The following is a 16388-nucleotide window of genomic DNA, read 5'->3' on the forward strand; positions in this document are numbered from 1 at the left end:
TTAATGCATCCTGAAAACACATCTGTGACTTTTCAGTGCTTTAAAACACTAGAGACCCAACAGATCCAGTAAAATTCAAAAAATTGCTAAAAGTGTGTGGAAGGCTGCAGGACTGAAATCCCAAGAACTTATCCAATGTGTTAGATATTTGCTATTAAAACAAATAAAAACCCTAAAAGGAGAAGAGTCAAGGTCTCTAAAAGAATTAACTTTCCATACCCCCCTGTCTTTTATTGTCAAGAATAACATGAGACCACTCTCCCAGGAGCACAAGACTTTTGGGAAGGCAGAGAAGATGTCTGAGAGAAAATGCTCCCTCGCAGTTGTAGAGAGTCCAGAGTTGGGGGCTTGTAAGGGCTCTGCTTCTGACCAGTCTCACACCTAGGTCGGAGTTTTGAGTGAAAACCCTGACACAAAGGACAAGCTAATCTAGCTATTTATATTTCCCTTCTGAACTCCGTGTTGGATGTCCTGCAAGCTTCAGAGGGTGTCATTTTAACAGACCCTTCCATAGCTTATGTCAGAGTACTGCTGTAGAATGATGGCATGAAGGCAAAAAAAAAAAAAGAAGAACTTAAAGGAGGAAGAGGAAAAACAGAGAGGCTATGTTTAAAGAGCTTGAAATGCAGCCTAATAGATTCTAAAAACCACCTGAAAACTCCATGCTACCTGCACCTTGCAGTTATTTTGAAGTTTGTGCTTTGTTTCATTTTTACTTTCTTTTTTTACCTATAAAAAACTGTCTCATGATTTCAGAGATGGCCTGCTGGGGGTGATAAGAAGGTACTAGCGCCCTGTGGGGAAAATGTGGCTCAGCTCCCTTATTTTTATTGAAAGCCAAGACTTTTAAGAACATTTTAAAGAAAAATGATGCATTGCTCTCTTTTTATTGAAGCTGAAATTAATGTCACAGACTCTAAGCATCTTACACCTTTTAAATGGCAATGCATCGGTTGTTTTAAATTTCTTATTCGACTTGCAGTGAGAGGAATTTCACAGGGATATTTGGAGTCAAATGCTGAGAGCTCTGTCAGCATTTTGACAAAAAATAATAATAATTCTCAAAACCAATTCCAATTTCCTCCTAGAATATTCCATGTACCCATGTTAATATTTACTGAGTAGTTGGTAGGTTTTACTTATTTTAGTTCTGTGTGCACATTTGCCTAGACTTCCTAAGTTTAAATTATTTCAATCAAATGTATCTTTAATTTTGTTTTGTCTTTTTATAACTTTGCTTCAAAACTTCCATCCAGACACTACTCTTTCTTAACTAGGAGAGAACTTCAGTATTCCTTAATATATGAGGATGTAGAGGAAAAAAAGAATGTCTAAAGGCCTTAGTTGGATCCTGGAAAAAGCAAGAGAATTCCAGAAAAACATCTACTTCTACTTCATTGACTACGCTAAACCCTTTGACTATGTGGATCACAACAAACTATGGAAAATTCTGAAAGAGATAGAGATAACACATCACCTTACCTACCTCCTGAGAAACTTGTATACAAGTCCCACAGAGATGTTATGGGGAGGGAGGTGGGAGGGGGGTTCATGTTTGGGAACACATGTAAGAATTAAAGATTTTAAAATTAAAAAAATAAAAAACTAAAAAAAAAATGATGTTTAATAAGATAGATAACTAATAAAGACCTACTGTATAGCATAGGGAGCTTTACCCTGCAATTACCTATATGGGAAAAGAACCTAGAAAAAAATGGGTATATGTATAACTGATTCACTTTGCTTTAGACCTGAAACTAATACATTATAAATCAACTATACTCCAATAAAATTTTCTAATAAAATAAAATGATATTTTTAAAAAAAATCTATTTTCATTTATTCCTGTATTATATCAAACTGCCTTAACTTGATAGTGACTGTCTGAGGCAGTCAATTAAAAAAAAAAAAAAAAGAGCAATAGTTCAAACCAGACATGGAACAACAGACTGGTTCCAAATTGGGGAAGGAGTACATCAAGGCTGTATATTGTTACCCTGCTTATTAAACTTATGTGCAGAGTATATCATGTAAAATGCCAAAATGGATGAAGCTGGAATCAAGATTGGTGGGAGAAATATCGGGCTTCCCTGGTGGCTCAGACAGTAAAGAATCTGCCTGCAATTCAGAATCTACCTGAGTTCAGTCCCTGGGTTGGGAAGATGCCCTGGAGAAGGGCATGGCAACCCACTGCAATGTTCTTGCCTGGAGAATCCCCATGAACAGAAGAGTCTGTGGACTACAGTCCATGGGGACCCAAAGAGTTGGACACGATTGACTGACTAAGCACACAGGGAGAAATATCAACAGCTTCAGATATGCAGATGATATCACTCTAATAGCAGAAAGCAAAGAGGAACTAAAGAGCCTCTCAATGAAAGTGATAGAAAAGATTGAAAAAGCTGGCTTAAAACTCAACATTCAGAAAACTAAGATCATGGCATCTGGTTCCATCACTTCATGGCAAATAGATGGGAAAACAATGGGAAAAGTGGCAGTCTTTATTTTCTTGGACTTCAAAATCACTGTGGGCAGTGACTGCAGCCATGAAATTAAAAGAGGCTTGCTCCTTGGAAGAAAAGTTATGACCAACCTAGACTGTATATTAATAAGCAGAGACATCACTTTGCTGACAATGGTCTGTATAGTCAAAGTTGTGGTTTTTCCAGTAGTCATATATGGATGTGAGAGTTGGACCATAAAGAAGGCCGAGAGCCAAATAATTGATGCTTTAAAACTGTGGTGTTGGAGAAGACTCTTGAGAATAATTTGGACAGCAAGGAGATTAAACCAGTCAATCCTAAAGGAAATCAGTCCTGAATATTCATTGGAAAGACAGATGCTGAAGCAATGGACATGACTTTGAGCAAATTCCAGGAGATGTTAAAGGACAGGAAAGTCTTGTGTGCTGCAGTCCATGGGATCGCAGAGTTGGACATGACTTAGTGACCGAACAGCAGGAACATTCATCCAACAATGATAGGAACATCAGGGAAACATCAATTGCAAGGAAATTTAATTGAAGAGAAACTCATCAAGAATATGAATTTTATGTTATTATAACTAATTGTAAGGGCTTCCCTTATGGCTAAGTGGTAAAGGTGACTAAGTGGTAAGAATCTGTCTGCTGAGGCAGGACACCCAAGTTTGATCGATCCTTGGGTCAGGAAGATCCACTGGATATAGAAATGGCAACCCACTCCATTGTTCTTGCCTGGGAAATCCCATGAACAGAGGAGCCTGGTGGGCTACAATCCATGGGGTAGCACAGAGTCAGACATGACTGAAGTGACTTAAAACACATATGCCATATAGAACAGCAGCTCACTAAATGCTGCAATTAATTTAATTAAATTTATTCAATTATTCAATTGCAAATTCAGTAGGCCACAGTTCCCCCCCACAGCACTCTGATCCTATCTGATATTAGAAAAATAATTAAAAATGCAATTTTGCCAATGCTAACATAAACAACAACTTGTTTTACTCCACAACAAAGAGCTCCACTCCACAGCTCTTAACCACAGCAAATCTGATAAAATGAATCATCCAAACCAAAAGCCTCTCTGAGCTTCACTGAGAGTGACAAACACCTGTTGGTGGCTTCATGTAACCGAGAATCTGGGAGGGGAAAGGGTTCTCGGAGATGCCCCAGGCATCCAGATCACCCGAGGAGGGATGTCTACACCATCCCCTCCCTGGTCCCTCTCTGATCAGTGTATAGACCATGCATTGTGTAACCCTAAGGGGCTGTCAATAGCCTGTAGATGTAGGCAGCGCCCCTGCAGGGGCTACACACGGTCACCCTAGCTCTCTGAGCACAAGGACACCTAGTGAGTGCTTCAAAGCCTCAGAAGCGTGCCAGTGCCAGGCTTCATTTTGGACTGCATTCTGCATCGTCAGTGCTCTGCCCTGGTTGAGAAAGGAAAGCTGGCATTTTAGCTTGAGCTCCCCTTAGAGAGCCTGAGACAAGGGTATGGATCAGTTGCTGGGGTCCAGCCCAAGTGGATCCAGGGAATTCGAAGAGGGGACAGAGTCGGCATCTTAGGAAAGAATTATTTAATTAGAGCTATAAAGAGAGATTAGGAAAGAATAGTGTAGTAGGAAAATTAGTGGAGAAAAGAGACTGATATTCCTTGGTTTACATGGAAAGCTAATAAAGTCTCAAGACAAGAAACTTGCACAAGAATCTTGCACCGTCTACGTTAGGCCACAGGCACCCTCTTGAATAGCGGAGGGTGCCCCACCTTGGGCTCCCTCTCGCATGGGTCTCAGAAGCCCGGGCAAATAAGTAGACACGGAGACCCTCCGCATTCCAAAGGATCAGCCTGAAAAAGAGAGGGAGGGAGAGGGAGAGAGAGGAAGTCCACACGGGGGAGGATAAGCTTATGCAAAAACCCCATAATTTTATTTTTAAATGGTGTTTATATACCCTAAGTTTTGCATAATGGAAGATACAGAGTCATGCAGGGGCAGCAGTCCTGACCCTTTCTGTATATCTTTCTGTGTACAAAAGGTCTCAGGTGATTTACATTATCTTCTGGCCAAGATGCCTATTAACACTTTATGGCTCTCTTCCTTAATGAATGTTAATCTCATTTCCCCTGAAGTATTTTTCTTTAATATACATCACCCTCAAAGGACTAAAATTACATCCCTATAGAACAAAGGTGCAGTTCAGACAGTCAGTTCAGTCGCTCAGTCGTGTCCGACTCTTTGCGACCCCATCAATCGCAGCATGCCAGGCCTCCCTGTCCATCACTATCTCCCGGAGTTCACTCAGACTCACATCCATCGAGTCCGTGATGCCATCCAGCCATCTCATCCTCAGTTGTCCCCTTCTTCTCCTGCCCCCAATCCCTCCCAGCATCAGAGTCTTTTCCAATGAGTCAACTCTTCGCATGAGGTGGCCAAAGTACTGGAGCTTCAGTTTTAGCATCATTCCTTCCAAAGAACACCCAGGACTGATCTCCTTTAGAATGGACTGCTTGGATCTCCTTGCAGTCCAAGGGACTCTCAAGAGTCTTCTCCAACACCACAGTTCAAAAGCATCAATTCTTTGGCACTCAGCCTTCTTCACAGTCCAACTCTCACATCCATACATGACCACAGGAAAAACCATAGCCTTGACTAGACGGACCTTAGTTGGCAAAGTAATGTCTCTGCTTTTGAACATGCTATCTAGGTTGGTCATAACTTTTCTTCCAAGGAGTAAGCGTCTTTTAATTTCATGGCTGCAGTCACCATCTGCAGTGATTTTGGAGCCTAAAAAAATAAAGTCTGACACTGTTTCTACTGTTTCCCCATCTACTTCCCATGAAGTGATGGGACCAGATGCCATGATCTTCGTTTTCTGAATGTTGAGCTTTAAGCCAACTTTTTCACTCTCCTCTTTCACTTTCATCAAGAGGCTTTTTAGCTCCTCTTCACTTTCTGCCATAACGGTGGTGTCATCTGCATATATGAGGTGATTGATATTTCTCCCAGAAATCTTGATTCCAGCTTGTGTTTCTTCCAGTCCAGCATTTCTCATGATGTACTCTGCATAGAAGTTAAATAAGCAGCGTGACAATATATAGCCTTGACGTACTCCTTTTCCTATTTGGAGCCAGTCTGTTGTTCCATGTCCAGTTCTAACTGTTGCTTCCTGACCTGCATATAGGTTTCTCAAGAGGCAGGTCAGATGGTCTGGTATTCCCATCTCTTTCAGAATTTTCCACAGTTTATTGTGACCCACACAGTCAAAGTCTTTGGCATAGTCAATAAAGCAGAAATAGACGTTTTTCTGGAACTCTCTTGCTTTTTCCATGATCCAGTGGATGTTGGCAATTTGATCTCTGGTTCCTCTGCCTTTTCTAAAACCATCTTGAACATCAGGAATTTCACAGTTCACATATTTCTGAAGCCTGGCTTGGAGAATTTTGAGCTTTACTTTCCTAGCATGTGAGATGAGTGCAATTGTGCGGTAGTTTGAGCATTCTTTGACATTGCCTTTCTTTGGGATTGGAATCAAAACTAACCTTTTTCAGTCCTGTGGCCACTGCTGAGTTTTCCAAACTTGCTGGCATATTGAGTGCAGCACTTTCACAGCATCACCTTTCAGGATTTGAAACAGCTCAACTGGAATTCCATCACCTCCACTAGCTTTGTTCACAGTGATGCTAAGGCTCACTTGACTTCACATTCCAAGATGTCTGGCTCTAGATTAGTGATCACATCATCATGATTATCTGGGTCGTGAAGATCTTTTTTGTATAGTTCTTCCGTGTATTCTTGCCACCTCTTCTTAATATCTTCTGCTTCTGTTAGGTCCAGACCATTTCTGTCCTTTATCGAGCCTATCTTTGCATGAAATGTTCCCTTGGTATCTCTAATTTTCTTAAAGAGATCTCTAGTCTTTCCATTCTGTTCTTTTCCTCGATTTCTTTGCATTGATCGCTGAGGAAGGCTTTCTTATTTCTTCTTGCTATTCTCTGGAACTCTGCATTCAGATACTTATATCTTTCCTTTTCTCCTTTGCTTTTCACCTCTCTTCTTTTCACAGCTGTTTGTAAGGCCTCCTCAGACAGCCATTTTGCTTTTTTGCATTTCTTTTCCATGGGGATGGTCTTGATGCCTGTCTCCTGTACAATGTCACAAACTTCATTCCATAGTTCATCAGGCACTCTATCTATCAGATCTAGGCCCTTAAATCTATTTCTCACTTCCACTGTATAATCATAAGGGATTTGATTTAGATCATAGCTGAATGGTCTAGCGGTTTTCCCTACTTTCTTCAATTTAAGTCTGAATCTGGTAATAAGGAGTTCATGATCTGAGCCACAGTCAGCTCCTGGTCTTGTTTTTGCTGACTGTATAGAGCTTCTCCATCTTTGGCTGCATAGAATATAATCAATCTGATTTTGGTGTTGACCATCTGGTGATGTCCATGTGTAGAGTCTTCTCTTGTGTTGTTGGAAGAGGGTGTTTGCTATGACCAGTGCATTTTCTTGGCAAAACTCGATTAGTCTTTGCCCTGCTTCATTCCACATTCCAAGGCCAAATTTGCCTGTTACTCCAGGTGTTTCTTGACTTCCTACTTTTGCATTCCAGTCCCCTATAATGAAAAGGACATCTTTTTTGGGTGTTAGTTCTAAAAGGTCTTGTAGGTCTTCATAAAACCGTTCAACTTCAGTTTTTTCAGCATTACTGGTTGGGGCATAGACTTGGATAACTGTGATATTGAATGGTTTGCCTTGGAGGAGAACAGAGATCATTCTGTCATTTTTGAGATTGCATCCAAGTACTGCATTTCAGGCTCTTTTGTTGACCATAATGGCTGCTCCATTTCTTCTAAGGGATTCCTGCCCGCATTAGTAAATATAATGGTCATCTGAGTTAAATTCACCCATTCCAGTCCATTTTAGTTCGCTGATTCCTAGAATGTCAATGTTCACCCTTGCCATCTCTTGTTTGACCACTTCCAATTTGCCTTGATTTTTGGACCTGACATTCCAGGTTCCTGTGCAATATTGCTCTTTGCAGGATCAGATCTTGCTTCTATCACCAGTCACATCCACAACTGGGTATTTTTGCTTTGGCTCCATCCTGGTGCAGTGGATTATAACAAAGAAGGTACTTAACTCAAAGATCTATGTTGCTACTTTTTTTTAATATATATACCAACTATATCAACAAATAAGAGATATGAAAATTTGACAGCAAGTATTGGCTCAACAAATGAAACCCTTAATCAGTCCTATTCTATGATTTTGACTCCTCGGAAGCCCCTACATTCCTAGGATGTTTTGAGCTTCCTGTGCCTCTCCAGCCAGGAGGCCACAAACAATGACATGTGCAGCTGTAAGAATCCTGTAGGCAGGCTAGAAAGCCATCAGAGGGATTTTTGGATTGAAACACTCTTATTATGCCCAGGAGACTTATTATCTAAAAGCTCTAAATTAACTTTTTCCAGGAAAAGGTGGTGGGGGGACAGCCCCCTGTTAATGTCAGAAGAGTAGATGGAAAGCATAACACAGTAAAGCAGGTAGACTCTGGTTTTGGGGGTAGATGCTCGAGAAAGTCCAGTAAGGCTCCCTTAAGGCTGGACTTGCCTTTGCCTGTCAGACCCCTTAACCACATGACCTTTGCCATGGGTGGGACTTCTCGTGCTGGCTCCCGGCAATCAGTGGTTTATTTGAAAGATGATTGCACAGCGTCATGTGGGTGGGGTGAAGGGATGAGGTGTGGAAAAAGGTAACCTGCTATCAGGAGGTGTCTCCTGTGACTGTGAAACTCCATCCTGCAGGACTGCTGAGAAGGACGCAGAAACTTCTCAGAAGTGTCCTTTCATGGGAGCTCCCCATTGACTGAGGTGTGTCCTGAGGCTGCAGAGAAGGTTCTGGGGAAGATAACAACAGGAGGTGAGGAATGTGCTTGCGCAAGTCTAAGCCTACAGGCAGTGACCTCCTTGACCGCAGCTGATACCCCAGGTCACCAAGGGGATGCTTGGCCTTGTGTTAGGCCTTTTTATCTGTATGGCTATTATCCAACTTACAGGTCAGTCTTTGTCACTGAAGCATGAAGCACTCCTAGGAGTACCCTCTTGATCCTAGAAGATGCGGGAAGAGAGAGCTCCTTTCTTCTTTCTGTGATGCTACAAACACTACTGCCAGTGGAGTGGGGACACAGGCTCCCAGAGGAGGGGGGCCAGAACAAAACAGAAGGCAGAGCTGAGCCCTTCGGCCCAGGAGTCACCCAGGCAGGTGACAAGTGGGATGAAAAGTCCACTAGGGTTAAAACCAATTTGAGCCAAAATTCATCCTATCTGTTATGCCTTTCCTCCCCTCACCACCCTCCTCCTTAGAAGCCCCCCAAACCCTAGATCTCCAAGTCTAGGGGAGACAGGTGGAAACACCCCAGCTTACTTCTTCCCTTTTCTTTCCTTCTGTTATGAAATACACAGTTTGGGGAAACTTATTCACATGCTGATTAGCAGAAATGCTCTTCCGTATTGATTGCTTTATATTCTTCTACGATCTGAGGATTATTTTATGAGACACCAAAGGAACAAATGATATTGCCTTCATCAAAAAGGTCACAAAACAAGCTCTGTAATGCATAGTTGTTTCTAATGCATTCACTTATATTTCTAAATATCGCTTGCCAAGAGAAAGGAACCATGATTACCCCAGATAAAACATGACAATCCATCTTCATAAGAATGGAAATGCAAAATTTGCTTTCAATTTTTTGAAACATCACAGTGAAAAGCTTGTAAATATGAAAGATTGCTGTGGTAAAAATGTCAAATTTTGTTAAAAAGAAGTTTGAGTTTCTTGAGAAAGAGGTAATATTGGTACACATGATCATGTGGTAGAGCAGATGGCCACAAAACTATACATTCTGTAAAATGTAGCATCAGAAATTCTGCAATCAAGTATAAAGATGATGCATGATACAGATGGGAAGAAAAGAAAATGATAGATTATAGGAATTAATCCATCAAAAGTCTGCTCCTAGGATGTATAAATAGTCATCTACAATTTCTAGAAATTATAATTCAAAGTTGAGCACTTGAGAATTTTATTAAAAATATTTATTTATAGTGTTGGGAAACTGTAGTGTGTTTCATTGGCTTTTAAAAAGTGAGGATATATTCTGCTTTTTCATCTCTTCCTAGCATAGTCTTTGCAAAGTTAACTGCAAAGACTTTCAAATATAACAGATGATTTCTGTTGTAAAAGTGAAGTGTGTGTGTGAATGTCTACATAAAAAGTACAATGATAAAATATTAAATGATGACAATAACCAAAATTTCCAGCATTTACTTAAGGAAACAACACAAGCAGAATTCTCAGTCATAAGAGTTTCAGCTAAGTGACCAAGTTTGACATTTTGTTTTACAGGATGAAGAGAGAGCAAGGAACATGTATAACAGTCCCTGTTTTTAAAGAGGCTGGATTTTTAACCATTATAAAATGAGTAATTAAATTCACCCTCCTAAAATTAAAACCTTGATTAAAAGTAAATGAAACAGAGAATACTCTTGCCCAAACACACCTCCCTGTCAATGTCAGAACTTTATTGCTACACTTCTGGAGTCTGAGCTCATTATGGATTACCAAGGGCACATCTGATGAACCCTTTTGTGGATTTCACAACCCCTCCAAATTAGGTATTATGTCTTCCACAGTTGCTGACATTCACCTTGTTCACTTCTGAGTGAGCCACGTACGTGCCAACATGGTCAGAAAAGCAAGTTCTGTTGGAGCAGTGTTGCTAATTCATATATTTTTCTAAACATTACTTGACTTTTCCTCTTTTAATTATTACCTTTTCTCTGCCTTCTTTTGTTATTTGATTTTTTCATTCTGCTTATTTTAAGGAGAAAGATTTAAATCATCCACTTGAGACTTTTCTTTTTTTCTAATATCAAAACTTTAGGCACTAAATTTCACTCTAATCATTGCTTTCAATTCAGTTCAGTTCAGTTCAGTCACTCAGTCGTGTCCGACTCTTTGTGATCCCATGAATAGCAGCACGCCAGGGCTCCCTGTACATCACCAACTCCTGAAGTTCACTCAGACTCATGTCCATCGAGTCAGTGATGCCATCCAGCCATCTCATCCTCTGTCGTCCCCTTCTCCTCCTGCCCCCAATCCCTCCCAGCATCAGAGTCTTTTCCAGTGAGTCAACTCTTCGCATGAGGTGGCCAAAATACTAGAGTTTCAGCTTCAGCATCATCCCCTCCAAAGAAATCCCAGGGCTGATCTCCTTCAGAATAGACTGGTTGGATCTCCTTGCAGTCCAAGGGACTCTCAAGAGTCTTTTCCAACACCACAGTTCAAAAGCATCTTTTTTTTTTTTTTAATTTTAATTGGAGGCTAATTACTTTACAATATTGTATTGGTTCTGCCACACATCAACATGAATCTGCCACAGGCATACACGTGTTCGCCATCCTGAACCCCACTCCCACCTCCCTCCCCATACCATCCCTCCGGGTCATCTCAGTGCACAAGCCCCAAAGATCCTGTATCGAACCTGGACTGGTGATTTGTTTCTTACATGATATTATACAAGTTTCCATGACATTCCCCCAAATCATCCCGCCCTCTCCCTCTCCCACAGAGTCCAAAAGACTGTTCTATACATCTGTGTCTCTTTTGCTGTCTCACATACAGGGTTATCATTACCATGTTTCTAAATTCCATATATATGCATTAGTATACTGTATTGGTGTTTTTCTTTCTGGCTTACTTCACTCTGTATAATCGGCTCCAGTTTCATCCACCTCATTAGAACTGATTCAAATGTATTCTATTTAATGGCTGAGCATTACTCCATTGTGTATATGTACCACAGCTTTCTTATCCATTCATCTGCTGATGGACATCTAGGTTGCTTCCATGTCCTGGCTATTATAAACAGTGCTGTGATGAACACTGGGGTACACGTGTCTCTTTCAATTCTGGTTTCCTCGGTGTGTATGCCCAGCAGTGGGATTGCTGGGTCATAAGGCAGTTCTATTTCCAGTTTTTTAAGGAATCTCCACACTGTTCTTGGAGAAGGAAATGGCAACCCACTCCAGTGTTTTTGCCTGGAGAATCCCAGGGACGGGAGAGCCTAGTGGGCTGTCGTCTATGGGGTCGCACAGAGTCGGACACCACTGAAGCGACTTAGCAGCAGCAGCAGCAGCAGCCACACTGTTCTCCATAGTGGCTGTAGTAGTTTGCATTCCCACCAACAGTGTAAGAGGGTTCCCTTTTCTCCACATCCTCTCCAGCATTTATTGCTTGTAGACTTTTGCATAGCTGCCATTCTGACTGGTGTGAAATGGTACCTCATTGTGGTTTTGATTTGCATTTCTCTGATCATGAGAGATGTTGAGCATCTTTTCATGTGTTTGTTAGCCATCCGTATGTCTTCTTTAGAAAAATATCTGTTTAGTTCTTTGGCACATTTTTTGATTGGGTCCTTTATTTTTCTGGAATTGAGCTGCAGGGGTTGCTTGTATATTTTTGAGATTAGTTCTTTGTCAGTTGCTTCATTTGCTATTATTTTCTCCCATTCTGAAGGCTGTCTTTTCACCTTGCTTATAGTTTCCTTTGTTGTGCAGAAGCTTTTAATTTTGATTAGGTCCCATTTGTTTATTTTTGCTTTTATTTCCAATATTCTGGGAGGTGAGTCATAGAGGATCCTGCTGTGATTTATGTCGGAGAGTGTTTTGCCTATGTTCTCCTCTAGGAGTTTTATAGTTTCTGGTCTTATGTTTAGATCTTTAATCCATTTTGAGTTTATTTTTGTGTATGATGTTAGAAAGTGTTCTAGTTTTATTCTTTTACAAGTGGTTGACCAGTTTTCCCAGCATGACTTGTTAAATTATTTGGGGCTCAGCTTTCTTCACAGTCCAACTCTCACATCCATACATGACCACTGGAAAAACCATAGCCTTGACTAGACGGACCTTTGTTGGCAAAGTAATGTCTCTGCTTTTCAATATGCTATCTAGGTTGGTCATAACTTTCCTTCCAAGGAGTAAGCGTCTTTTAATTTCATAGCTGCAATCACCATCTGCAGTGATTTTGGAGCCCCCCAAAATGAAGCCTGACACTGTTTCCACTATTTCTCCATCTATTTTCCATGAAGTGATGTTTAGTTGTTAGCAATTTGATAATGATGTGCTTGATGTGGTTTTTCTTTTTGATATTTGTTGAGTTTCATGAATCTTTGGCTTTATAGCTTTCATTTTTGAAAAATTTTATCTAATATTTATTCAGATGTTTTTCTTTCCTATCCTCTCCTTTTCTCTCTTTCTACTCTTGCAGATCCATGTTCCTGTAGATTGTCATATGTTTTCTCACAGCTCAGTAATGCTATGTCCGTTTTTAAAATTATTTTCTCTCTGTGCTTCTTTTCGACTGATTTCTATAGTAATGTCTTTAAATTCATTCATCTTTTCTTACATAATATCTAATTTGTGTTATTTCTACCCAGTTTGGGTCTTCTCAAGTGACTCAGTGGTAAAGAATCCACCTGCCAATGCAGGAGATGCAGAAAACTCAAGTTTGATCCTTGAGTTGGAAAGATCCCCTGGAGTAGGAAATGGCAACCTGCTCCAGTATTCTTGCCTGGAAAATTCCATGGACAGAGGAACCTGATGGTCTACAGTCCAAAGGGTTGCAAAGATTCAGACATAACTGAGTGACTGAGCATGCACATTGCCCACTTTGGTTTTCATTGTGGATATTGTAAACTTAGAAACTTGGACGTTTCTTGTAAATATTTTGTATAGTTTTCAATTCTTTCTTGTTCTCATTTCTTCCTCTATCCTCTTAAGTAGATGAAGCACATTTATAATAGCTCTTGTAATAGCTCCCATCTTTCCACCACTTCTTTGTTTGTCTTCCCTGTTGTCTTTTTTCCTAATTATTGATTATATTTCCTCCTTCTTTATGTATGGGTACACTTTCATTAAATGCCTGCCATTGTGAATTTGACTTTTTATGGAGGCTAGATGATTTTGTGTTCTATTAAACATTATTTAATTTTACTCATATTATAAGGTAGGGCCAGTTTACAGGTCCCTTGAGAATAGTGGCTTAAGTAAGATGTGTTTTACAATTGATAATAAAGTGCAGATATAATACCAGGAAATAGCAGTAATATAATACATTTTACTTCTACTGTGTGCCAAGTACCATATTTGGATTTTGTTTGTTTTTGAAAGTTAAGCCTTATTATACACTAAGTGTTTATGTCTCCTGAATTCATATGTTGAAATCCTAAACTCCAGGATGACAGTATTTGGAGGTGGGGCATTTGGGAGGAGTCGGGTGACAGGCTCTGCCCCCATGAATAAGGTTAATGTTCTTATAAAAGAGACCCGAACACTCTCTGCTCTCTACCACCTGAGGCCCCAAGAGAAGACAGATAGCTGCAAGCCAGAAAGTGGGTTCTCACCAGACCCTGACTCTGCTGATGCCTTGATCTTGGACTTCTCACCCTCCAGACTTGTAGGAAGTCATGTTTGCTGTTTAAGCCACCCAGCCTATGGTATTTTTGCTACAGTTGCCAGAGTAGACCAAGACAGTCCTCACAGACACATGTGGCCCCATTGTGGCAGACAGGGACTCAGGCTCAGCAATCGAGGAACTTGTCATCTCGCCTCTGTGTCTTAGTCCATTCAGGCTGTTGTACCAGAATACCTCATGGCTTCCCTGGTGGCTCAGTGGGAAAGAACCCTCCTGCTAATGCAGGAGCTGCAGGTTTGATCCCTGGGTGGGGAAGATCCTCTGAAGAAGGAAATGGCAACCTACTCCAGTATTCTTGCCTGGACAATCCCATGAACAAGGGAGCCTGGTGGGTTGTAGTCCATGGGGTCCCAAAGAGTTGGACATGACACACACACACGTCAGAACACCATACACCAGGTAACTTGTAAAGCACAGGAGTTGCCCACAGTCCTGGAGGCTGAAAGTCTGAGATTAGGGTGCCAATGTGGTGAGGTACTGGTGAGAACCCTTCTCCAGGCTGCAAACTGCAGACTTGTTGTTCTGTGCTCACATGGTGGACAGCAAAGATGATGAAAGCTGTCTCCTAACTCATGCAAGAGCATGAAGCCCACCATGGGGCTCCAACTTCATGGCTTCAGACAATCACAACCACCTCCCAAAGGCCTCACTGTCTAACACTATCATATTGAGGAATAGGATTTCAGCATATCCATCTGGGGAGGAGGGGACACAGACATTCAGCCCAGAGCTCTCAGTTGGTGAGACATGTGGGGTGATTGTTCCCACAGCTGCTCTCTCACCCACCCCCTCAGCCTCCAAAACTGTGGGAAACTCCTGTGGTTCATAAGTTGCCTGGTCGATGGTTTTGTGATATGTGTGTCTGTCATGTCCAGCTCCGTGTCCAACTCTTTGCAACCCCATGGACTGTAGCCCGCCAAGCTCCTGTGTCCATGGGATCCTCCAGGCAAGAATACTAGAGTGGTTTGCCATTACCTCCTCCAGGAGATCTTCCCCCGCTCAGGGATCAAGCCTGCAGGCTACATGAGGTTTGTACACCTGTGGCTTTCAAAAGCTAGGATCAAGTACACCGAAGTCAGGTCTGCCAGGTTCCTGCCCTCTGATGCTTACCGAGCCTGCCAGTTGAACACTGCCTTCTTTTGTCATTCCTGGACACTGGCGTGGCCACACTGGTCTTCGGTGCAGAGTCAACACACACACGGTCCTGGGTGGAGATGAGAGTATCACAAATATTAAAGAGACAGTAGGACTTGTTGTTTGCTTGTTTGGTATAAACTGGAGGTGAGAGACATGCTCTTCATATTGCGAGGAGATTTGTTTCCTCTATTTGAAAGCAGTTTTTCAAGTCTGAGTCCTAAGTGGGCTCTCATTTCCTCTGAGAATCCTCATCTCTTGGAAGACACCACTTTATCACAATTACTGCTCCTGGATAGTAATTCATCCAACAAATCAGGCTATGTGCAATGAGACAGAGCAGCTCTCAGAAGCCCGATGTGTTTTTCTGCAACAAGTGAATTCATTCTAATACGACTTGGGGACAACTGAATCTTCTGGACTCAGGGATTGAACCCGAGTCTCTTATGTCTCCTGCATTGGCAGGCAAGTACTTTACCATTAGTGCCACCTGGAAAGCCCTACCATCCATATGAGGCCTGTAATATACAGAACAGTGAGATAGTGTATGGGTCTTAAATTAAGCCAGTAAGTTTATGTTAATTGATTAAACAAGAACAGAAAATTAATACAGAATTAAAGAACTCCTTCCTGAAGTGAGGTTAACCTTGCCATTAGAAAGAAGAAATCTTTGAGTGCCTTTACATAGTCTGCAAAATTCAAGGAAAGAACATGACTTCTTTTGGAGATACATTTTTTTTTTTCTACTTTGTGAGACTATAGGGAAATCACACTTCAACTGTGAGCTTTTTAGTTGGAAATAAAAAAATGTAGATTATTTGATTAATTAAAAGATCTCTTGATGACCCACCAGCATAGTCTGGATGAAAGGCTCTTCTCTTCACTGTTATTGTTAAATAGGTGGTAAATACCACAATCCAGGCTAGAATGTAAGAAATGTACCAAGGCTTGGGCTAAAGCAGAGTCATTTCTGCCCCCAAGATGCCATAGCCACATGCATATTGCGTAAGAGGCACAGTGGAAACAACATCCCAAAGACAGAATATGGATACTCCAAGACAAACTGTTCTAAGATTTTGCCAACAGATGAAGATGGAGATAAGGTTTCTTTCTCTCCTCACTAAATATGAAAATATAACTTCTTGCCCAAGTGGTTCCATATAGAGAGAACCTCAAGAAAGAAGCTGAGAGGACTGGGAAAGGAAAGAAGGAATCCAGGGAGAGGTAGGGAAGAGGATA

The sequence above is a fragment of the Budorcas taxicolor genome, chromosome 20 (assembly GCF_023091745.1).
Source record: "Budorcas taxicolor isolate Tak-1 chromosome 20, Takin1.1, whole genome shotgun sequence".
In the NCBI taxonomy this organism is placed as follows: Eukaryota; Metazoa; Chordata; class Mammalia; order Artiodactyla; family Bovidae; genus Budorcas; species Budorcas taxicolor.